We start from the raw sequence: 7,325 nt of genomic DNA on the forward strand, positions 1-7,325 counted from the left end.
ATGCGTGTGAATGAATTCTGGAGATAAATAAGTGTTTCGGCGCAAATTGGGCGCGAAACGAAATGTAAAGAGAATTTTCGGATTTCCGATGCTAACTTTGATTAAAAGAATTAAAGTGAGCAAAATAATATAAAAATGGTGTGAGATAATATTTTATTGGACTTAAGGGTGTAAAATATAAGTCTGGAATGACTCGTGTTGGAATCGGAGTGAAAACAGAAAATTTAGAATTTTCTGTAAAGAACGGGACTGATAAATTAGCAGAAAATGCACAGTGTCAGAAAATTATGAAAACTGGAGGACATGTCAGAAATATTTTTATGAGGCTAGATTTGAAGTTTTATATTATTCTGACACTTGTAGAGAGAGAAATAGCATCCGAAAGTTATCTGATAAAGATTACAGTTCGGGACAGTTCGCAGTGACCAAACGGGGTCGGAACTGAAATGTTAAAATTTCTTTGGACTTATTAAGTAAAACCGAACATGCCTGTCAAATTTGAGCGCAAATGGACATTCAGAAGGGCTCCAATTAAATGTATCAGACTAGAATTGGACTAAGTGATAATAATTGATGATTTGTGGACCTAAAGGCAATTGTTACATTGCTTACAAGGACTTCCACTAGGCTGCCAGGGGACTTCCATTCTTATCCTCTCCCTGTACGCATGAGAGAGAGAGTGAAAGGAAGAGAAAAGGGAATAGAGAGAAGAAGAAGAAGAAAGTAACAAATTTTGGTGCCGTTTGTCGTTTGTCGAGCCGATCGAAACGCCGCGCATCGGATTTTTAGCATTTCGACATTCGGGTTAGTATTATAATATTATTATAATTTCAAACCAGATTTTTTGGTGGATTCTTGATAGTGGATGTTCGGAGAGGTCATTTTGATGGATCTATGTTGAATCTATGCTAAAATTGAAATTTAGAAATCGATTTCTATGTGATTTAGGAGCCGATTTTGCGAGCGTTTCGTCGACGGATTTTTCCGTGACTTTCGGATTGTTGTGGCTGCCATGCGGATTGGGTTTGGGCTGTTAGGTAATTCCAGAGCAAGGTAATAATATGCTGTTCTTTTGCTAAAGAATTTAGATGTGCATGTTAACAACCTGCATGTAAGCTTGGATTAGTTGTATATATGGTTATATGAAGTCTGGGGTGATGTGAAGTAGGTAGGAGTGATCATGACAGAAAGCTAATTTCTTATACTCTTAAATAGTGGGTTCATGTTCTTGAGTTATTGGAGTTCTGGAAATCTGAAGCTTGTTTTTGTTATGTAACCTGGAAAAAGGCTTCATATGTACTAGTACTATGTGTACACTTTAATAGTTGGGAATTAAAGAAGCTATCATGCAAATTTTAATTAAGAGGTTGATGTAAAATCCTCTAAACTAATTTGTTTGAGGTTCATGGGGAATTAAGGTGAATTAACCTATAATTTCTGGTTAAGACTTGGGTTTGTTGAAGACTAAGGCATATGCTGCCATGAAGACTAGAGAAGAGCTTTATGTTGAACCTAAACCCGATAATGCTAACTTGTAGGTTCGGAAGCTTAGCTCGGAATTGATCACCTGTCAACCTAATTGGGGGTAAAGCGAATGCGTTGGAAAACTCGGATCGACGTTTCGACGAGTCTACGGCACGCTAACGAGGAAAACCTCCTTTTAGCCTAAGTTATTGCGAGCAAGGATTGTGATCATTCGTAAAGTACGGGAAGTGGAATTTTGGCATTCCAATATCAAGTAAAGGTGGATTGTGCTTTACCGAAGTGATTAGGTCACTTCCATGCCAAAGTAAAGTATAATTATTTTGACGCATACATGTATAGTGGTAGATTGTGAGTAATAATATGAAAGCTTAAATCGTATTGTATCAATCATTGTTATCTACCATTAGAATATGCATGTCAATATCTTGTGGATAATACCCGATGATGCATGAATATGAACATAATGTGAGCCTGTTAGAATCATACAAGCAGAATATGGGTCGATAACTCTAAATTGATTAGAGAATCCGACAGTTACAAATAAGATTGTGTAAGCAATAATCCTAGATATGGACAACTAGGATAATACATAGATGTTAGAGCATATATGATTGTTGACATATTATGATAATCGACATATGAATATGAATGCTAGTTGCATAAGATTAAACATGTATGAAAGTGAATGCTAGAGACATATGAATAAATACTTATGAATGTGAATCTCATGCTAGATGATATATGATGATTGTCATATGACAAACATACTAGATGCATACGAATGCATTGTAGTTCATGCTAAATGCATAGGAATGTCGGTATATGAACATATGAATGATAAATGATATATGAATGTTGATACATAGACTAAAGTCATGTAAATTGAACATGAAACGTATAAACTATAATTCTAGACGTGGATAACTAGGATAATAAATAGATCGAGTGGCATGAACCTAGTGTTATTAAACATAGGTTGGATATGGAATAAACCTAGTGTTATTAAATATAGGTTGAATTAGTAAACCTAGAGTCGAAATCTCGGTGATAGAACATGAAACCTAGTGTAAATGAACCTAGGTTATGAGGTGTAGTGACACTTAGTAAAATTGAACTAAGTTATGAATTATAGTGGTAGTAGGACCACTAGAAATTGAATGATATAGACCTTGGAAGGTCGTCAGCATAGGGTAAGTGATTAAACCCTTAAGTTGTGAAAGTGGGTTCCGGAATCCATATAAGTGGTGCTGTTGGCAAAATAGAATCAGAACTACGGGATCGACGGTTCTCCTCTCCCGGTAGTGATTCAACGGGATCGACGGTTCTCCTCTCCCGGTATGCCAGAAAACAAGTGAATCAGAACTACGGGATCGACGGTTCTCCTCGCCCGGTAGTGATTCAACGGGATCGACGGTTCTCCTCTCCCGGTATAAGCTCAACGGGTTTGACGGTTCTCCTCGCCCGTTAAGCTTGAGCGACTTAGGGTCACGGGGATCGACGGTTCTCCTCTCCCTGTGATGGACCTAGTGTCGCGTGGACTTAAGGCTGAGGTTCTTGTGAGACATCCTTCACCTCGAGCCTGACTTGACGCGGTACTCCGCGGATGATTGACTCAAGACCGAGTCGAGTGGCATAGTTGACTAAGGTAAAGTAACCTTAAAAAAGAATGAAAAATGAGCTTAATGTGGCCCCTTACTAAAGAATAAAGAATAAAGAATAAAGAGTGAAAACTAAAGAGTAAAGAACGGCTAATGTCGAAGAATAACACTTGCTAAAGAATGCTAAGAGTAAAGAATGATTAGCGATAAAGAATGCTAATGAATAAAGAATGGTTAAGAATAAAGAGTAGAATCAATAGATCTACTTTTATATTGTTGCATGATTTACATATTGCATATTGTGAGGCATACATGTTTAATATCTGCATAAATTATTATGATTATCTGTTGGACTAACATGTTTCAATGCCTCCTTTGGATCTGGTGGGTCGAGCTCTTCTCTTGGGTGGCCGTACCCACTGGGAACTATATTTATATAGTTCTCACCCCCGTGTTGTTTTGGGGGTACAGGTTAGCACGTGAGCGGCGCGACGGCGCGAGGACAGGGCGTAGCTTCATAGATAGCGCCCTACCACCGAGACCAGAGATAGCAGTACCCAGAAGCAGTCTAGCTCAGAGTATAAGTGTGAAAGAAACAAACTTGTATCAAATTTGTATAAATTGTAATAATTTAAAGGCTTATAAAATTTTGTAAATGTAAAATCTGTAAGATGAATGCTTGTAATAGCATAGTTAGCCTTTTATGTCTTTGATACTTATGCAATCTATGTTTGAATGCTGTTCCTGGTTGGGACCTCTTCTGTTGCATTATATGGATTGTGACGCCTAGGACGTATAGGGAAAGCTCTGTCCGTTCGGCGGCCTGTCGGCGTGCCCGAATCTGACCAAATTGGCGGAGCTCGGGGCGTGACACATATAAACAGAAACAAGCCATATTGGTCTGCAACACCTCAGGCTGAAAGCATATAACCCCTCTTGGGCTTACGGGTTGGCACACCCAACCACTTTTCCGGAAAAGAACACCTTCTTGCGGTGGATCAGACCGCTGGTGTTCGTAAAATGCGTACGAGCAGTGGCGATCGATGCTGATATGCTCAATAGTCAAATATCGGCAACTAGACGACAATCCAACCCCTCAGGGTAAACCGACTGTAAGGTCATCCAATAATCCAACCGACCAACAAAGTCACTGATACGAAGTACGAGAATCGACCAACCAGGTCATAGATACAAAGTACGAGAACCGACCAACCGGGTCACGGATATAACAAAGCTGCTCTACTCTAAACATGATACGAGATATGCAAAATACTACGTAGAGCATCAAGGAACATAGTGAGATGCTAGGCTGAACAGATATCACATGTAGATAGAACTACTCTACTCCTATTCAGGATATTGATCATGCAAACAGTGAGTAGAGTATAATAGAAACAACGGGGTACAAAGCTCAATATATAATGCGATAATAGCAAAAGGAGAACAGGGGTAGAAGAATTTCACCGAGCGTGCACCACTGTACCGACTTCGGATCGAAGTACCCACCTGTATGTGTCGGCAAGGATATCTCAACTGCGGAGACGAAGCAACCAAACCTACGAAGGGTCCACTGGGTTAGAACCTAACCCACTAACACCAAATGCTAACTCACAATCCCCACTAACGAAACCACGGGAATCGGTTTCCCAAAACCGATTGCCGAACACGCCGGAAGTCTCGAAAACCGCACTAGGACTTCGCCGAGACCCACGCACTGTCCCGGAACTCCCCGACTCATGATATGAGTCGCTCGCTGCCACTAAGCATTATTATCTATGGAACTTGGCAGCAAACACAAGGCCTCGCATCAAAACGATTATCGTCAGCTAATCGTTCCGATCCGGGTTCACGGAAGTGTCAATTTCGACACCGGAACCTACCGTCGCTCACCCGTCGTTTCCGAACCCCCGAAACGACACGGTTGACCAGCCAACTAGACTTAGTGACACAACGATCAACCATGAGGCACCGTCGGACGAATTCCGAATCGAAAACGCGTTTCGTCGGCGGATTTGGCCAAAAAACGCTCCGAAAATCACTTTTCGATTTCCGCAAAGGCTTGGGGCCTTGGACGATCAGTCCAGAGGTTACCTTCAGCCCACACGTTGCCAACAGCGACCCCAATCATAATAATTGCATAAAAGCCCTCCCAGCTACATAAAATCATATTATTTTATGTGATTTCTGGGCTTTTATGGTCTGTCCACGCAAACCAGAGGTCAATCAGCTAAGCCAAGACAGCTGTTGATGGGTCATAGCGTGCCGAAGGCCGTGCTCACCTTTCGGAGCACTGCCGACCAATGTGGCATGCGCACGAGCGACGCAAAAATCAGCAAAACAGCCCTAAGCCCTAAGATCGCGTCTAATACACCAACCATGGCATCTTTAACCCTAACGGAGGTTAGCACAGTGTTCAGCACGAAGCGAAGATGATCGTGCTCACTCCCACAATCGTCGGGGTGCCTTCGGATCACCGAAAAGGTGACCGAAACCCCAAATAGTGTGATGGAGACTAAAAGACAATCTTACCTGAGCAGTGGGAGCTAGGGTTGGTCGCCGACGGCTGGACGGCGGCCGATCCGGCCGGGGAAGGGTGCGGTCGGTCGGTGGGGTCTGGGGCACCTGCTGGCCAGCGGCGAGAGGCGGCCGGTGGCGCGACGGAGGAGATCAAGCTGCGGCTTGCTCTGGGGTTCTACAGGTCCGCGACGGCAAGGCGGCGATCGGAGGAGCTCGAGACGGTGACAACCCGTCGCTGGAAGCCGAGGGAGAGAAGGTACGCCCCGCTATGGGTGGCGGCGACGAGCGGTGGCTAAGATGGCTCGGCCTCTGCCGGCACCAAATTTGGGCAGCTGCAGGATGGAAGAGCGACGGCTGGCGGCGCGCNGGCGGGAAAACGCGCCGGGGGTCGCCGAAGGCCTGACGAGCTCAGGGTGGCCGATCTAGGGCATCCACTACGCGCAAGTCTCGAGTCCAGGTTAGTTCGACCTGGGTGGCTCGGTTTGGCCGCAGTTTGCACAAGATGCTCCGGTGGCGAACGGGGACGACGAAGACCGACGAAAACGGCGCCGGTGAAGGACCTCAGCCGAGGGGAACACTTCCAGGGGGTTGAGACAGCTTTCTAACCTCCTTCGGCAGAGAGGAAGGTGAAGGTGGCCGAGAGGGGAAAGAGGGAGGTGCTGCAGTGATTTTCCGGCGGCCGGAGCTACTTGCCGGCGGACGGGCGTGCGCACAGGCAGGGCAGGGCTCAGCTGGGGCGGCTAGGGTGGACTAGGTCAGCTGGGAGGCGAATTAGGGTTAGGGTTTCCATGGTGAACCCTAAAACCCTATTTATGCCATATGTATAATTACAGAAAAGCCCACCATAGACCTATATTTTGGACTAGGTCAGCTGGGGGGGCGAATTAGGGTTGGGGTTTCCATGGTGAACCTTAAAACCCTATTTATACCATATGTATAATTGCAGAAAAGTCCACCATAGACCTATATTTTCAGCTAGGCCCCCTGCCAGTACATGACATTTGCACGCTTGTCCCTCAACGTTCGAATTCGCGCAAAACGGCGCATAAAATATTGAGGTTTCCGCGATTTTACCGTTTTGCCGATTTCGATCCCTCTACGAACAATTTGCAATTCCTGAAGATCCGTCCGTCGGATTTCCGATCGGGTCACGCCAGCGCGTTCAACACGACTGGGGCAATGAATCTGGCATCTTGTTTCGTCTGATTTGGTCTCCGATTTGCAACGAAACTAACCCTCTTTACATTCCACCATGTAACCTCATACATTTGTACATGTAAAACCAATCGAACCCCTTTTTCTCGACAACCGTGCATCAGAACCCAAATCCGTCAGTGCCATTGGGTCGAGAATAGTCGAACCGTTCAAAACGAGGTATTGGATTGCTATGAACAGAGTCCGATACGCCCAGAAGCCAACTCTACTCCATGGCCTCTCCGGAAAATCGGGTTACTATTCACTTTAAATGAAAACTAATGATCGCGTAACTTCTCCGTTCTAACTCGTTTTTTCTTGAAACTTGACGAGCGCTTATGTAATTAAATTACACACAAAAATATCGTCAACAGAGGATTTAGCTACACTGCCAAAATCTCAGTTCTTACATTATCCCCCCCTTAAAAGAAGTTTCATCCCCGAAACTTAACCACGTACCCACCGAAATCGAATTCGGATATTACTCTACCACTTCGGTATCACCTTTGAGTACTGGTCAATTACATTTTC

General features: G+C 44.2%; 1 long non-coding RNA gene across 4 annotated transcripts; it reads left to right on the forward strand.

The window, feature by feature from the left end:
- Window positions 474-3,755, forward strand: LOC109724367. Of its 4 annotated transcripts, none has more exons than XR_002219913.1 (4): window positions 474-804; window positions 949-1,053; window positions 1,539-1,789; window positions 3,524-3,755. It is a non-coding gene; the product is annotated as an uncharacterized LOC109724367 (long non-coding RNA). The 4 variants fall into 4 exon arrangements; XR_002219912.1 differs by lacking the exon at window positions 3,524-3,755 and adding an exon at window positions 3,478-3,514; XR_002219911.1 differs by having other exon boundaries at window positions 475-804; window positions 3,555-3,755.

Source organism: Ananas comosus, linkage group 18, assembly GCF_001540865.1.
Source record: "Ananas comosus cultivar F153 linkage group 18, ASM154086v1, whole genome shotgun sequence".
Lineage (NCBI taxonomy): Eukaryota > Viridiplantae > Streptophyta > Magnoliopsida > Poales > Bromeliaceae > Ananas > Ananas comosus.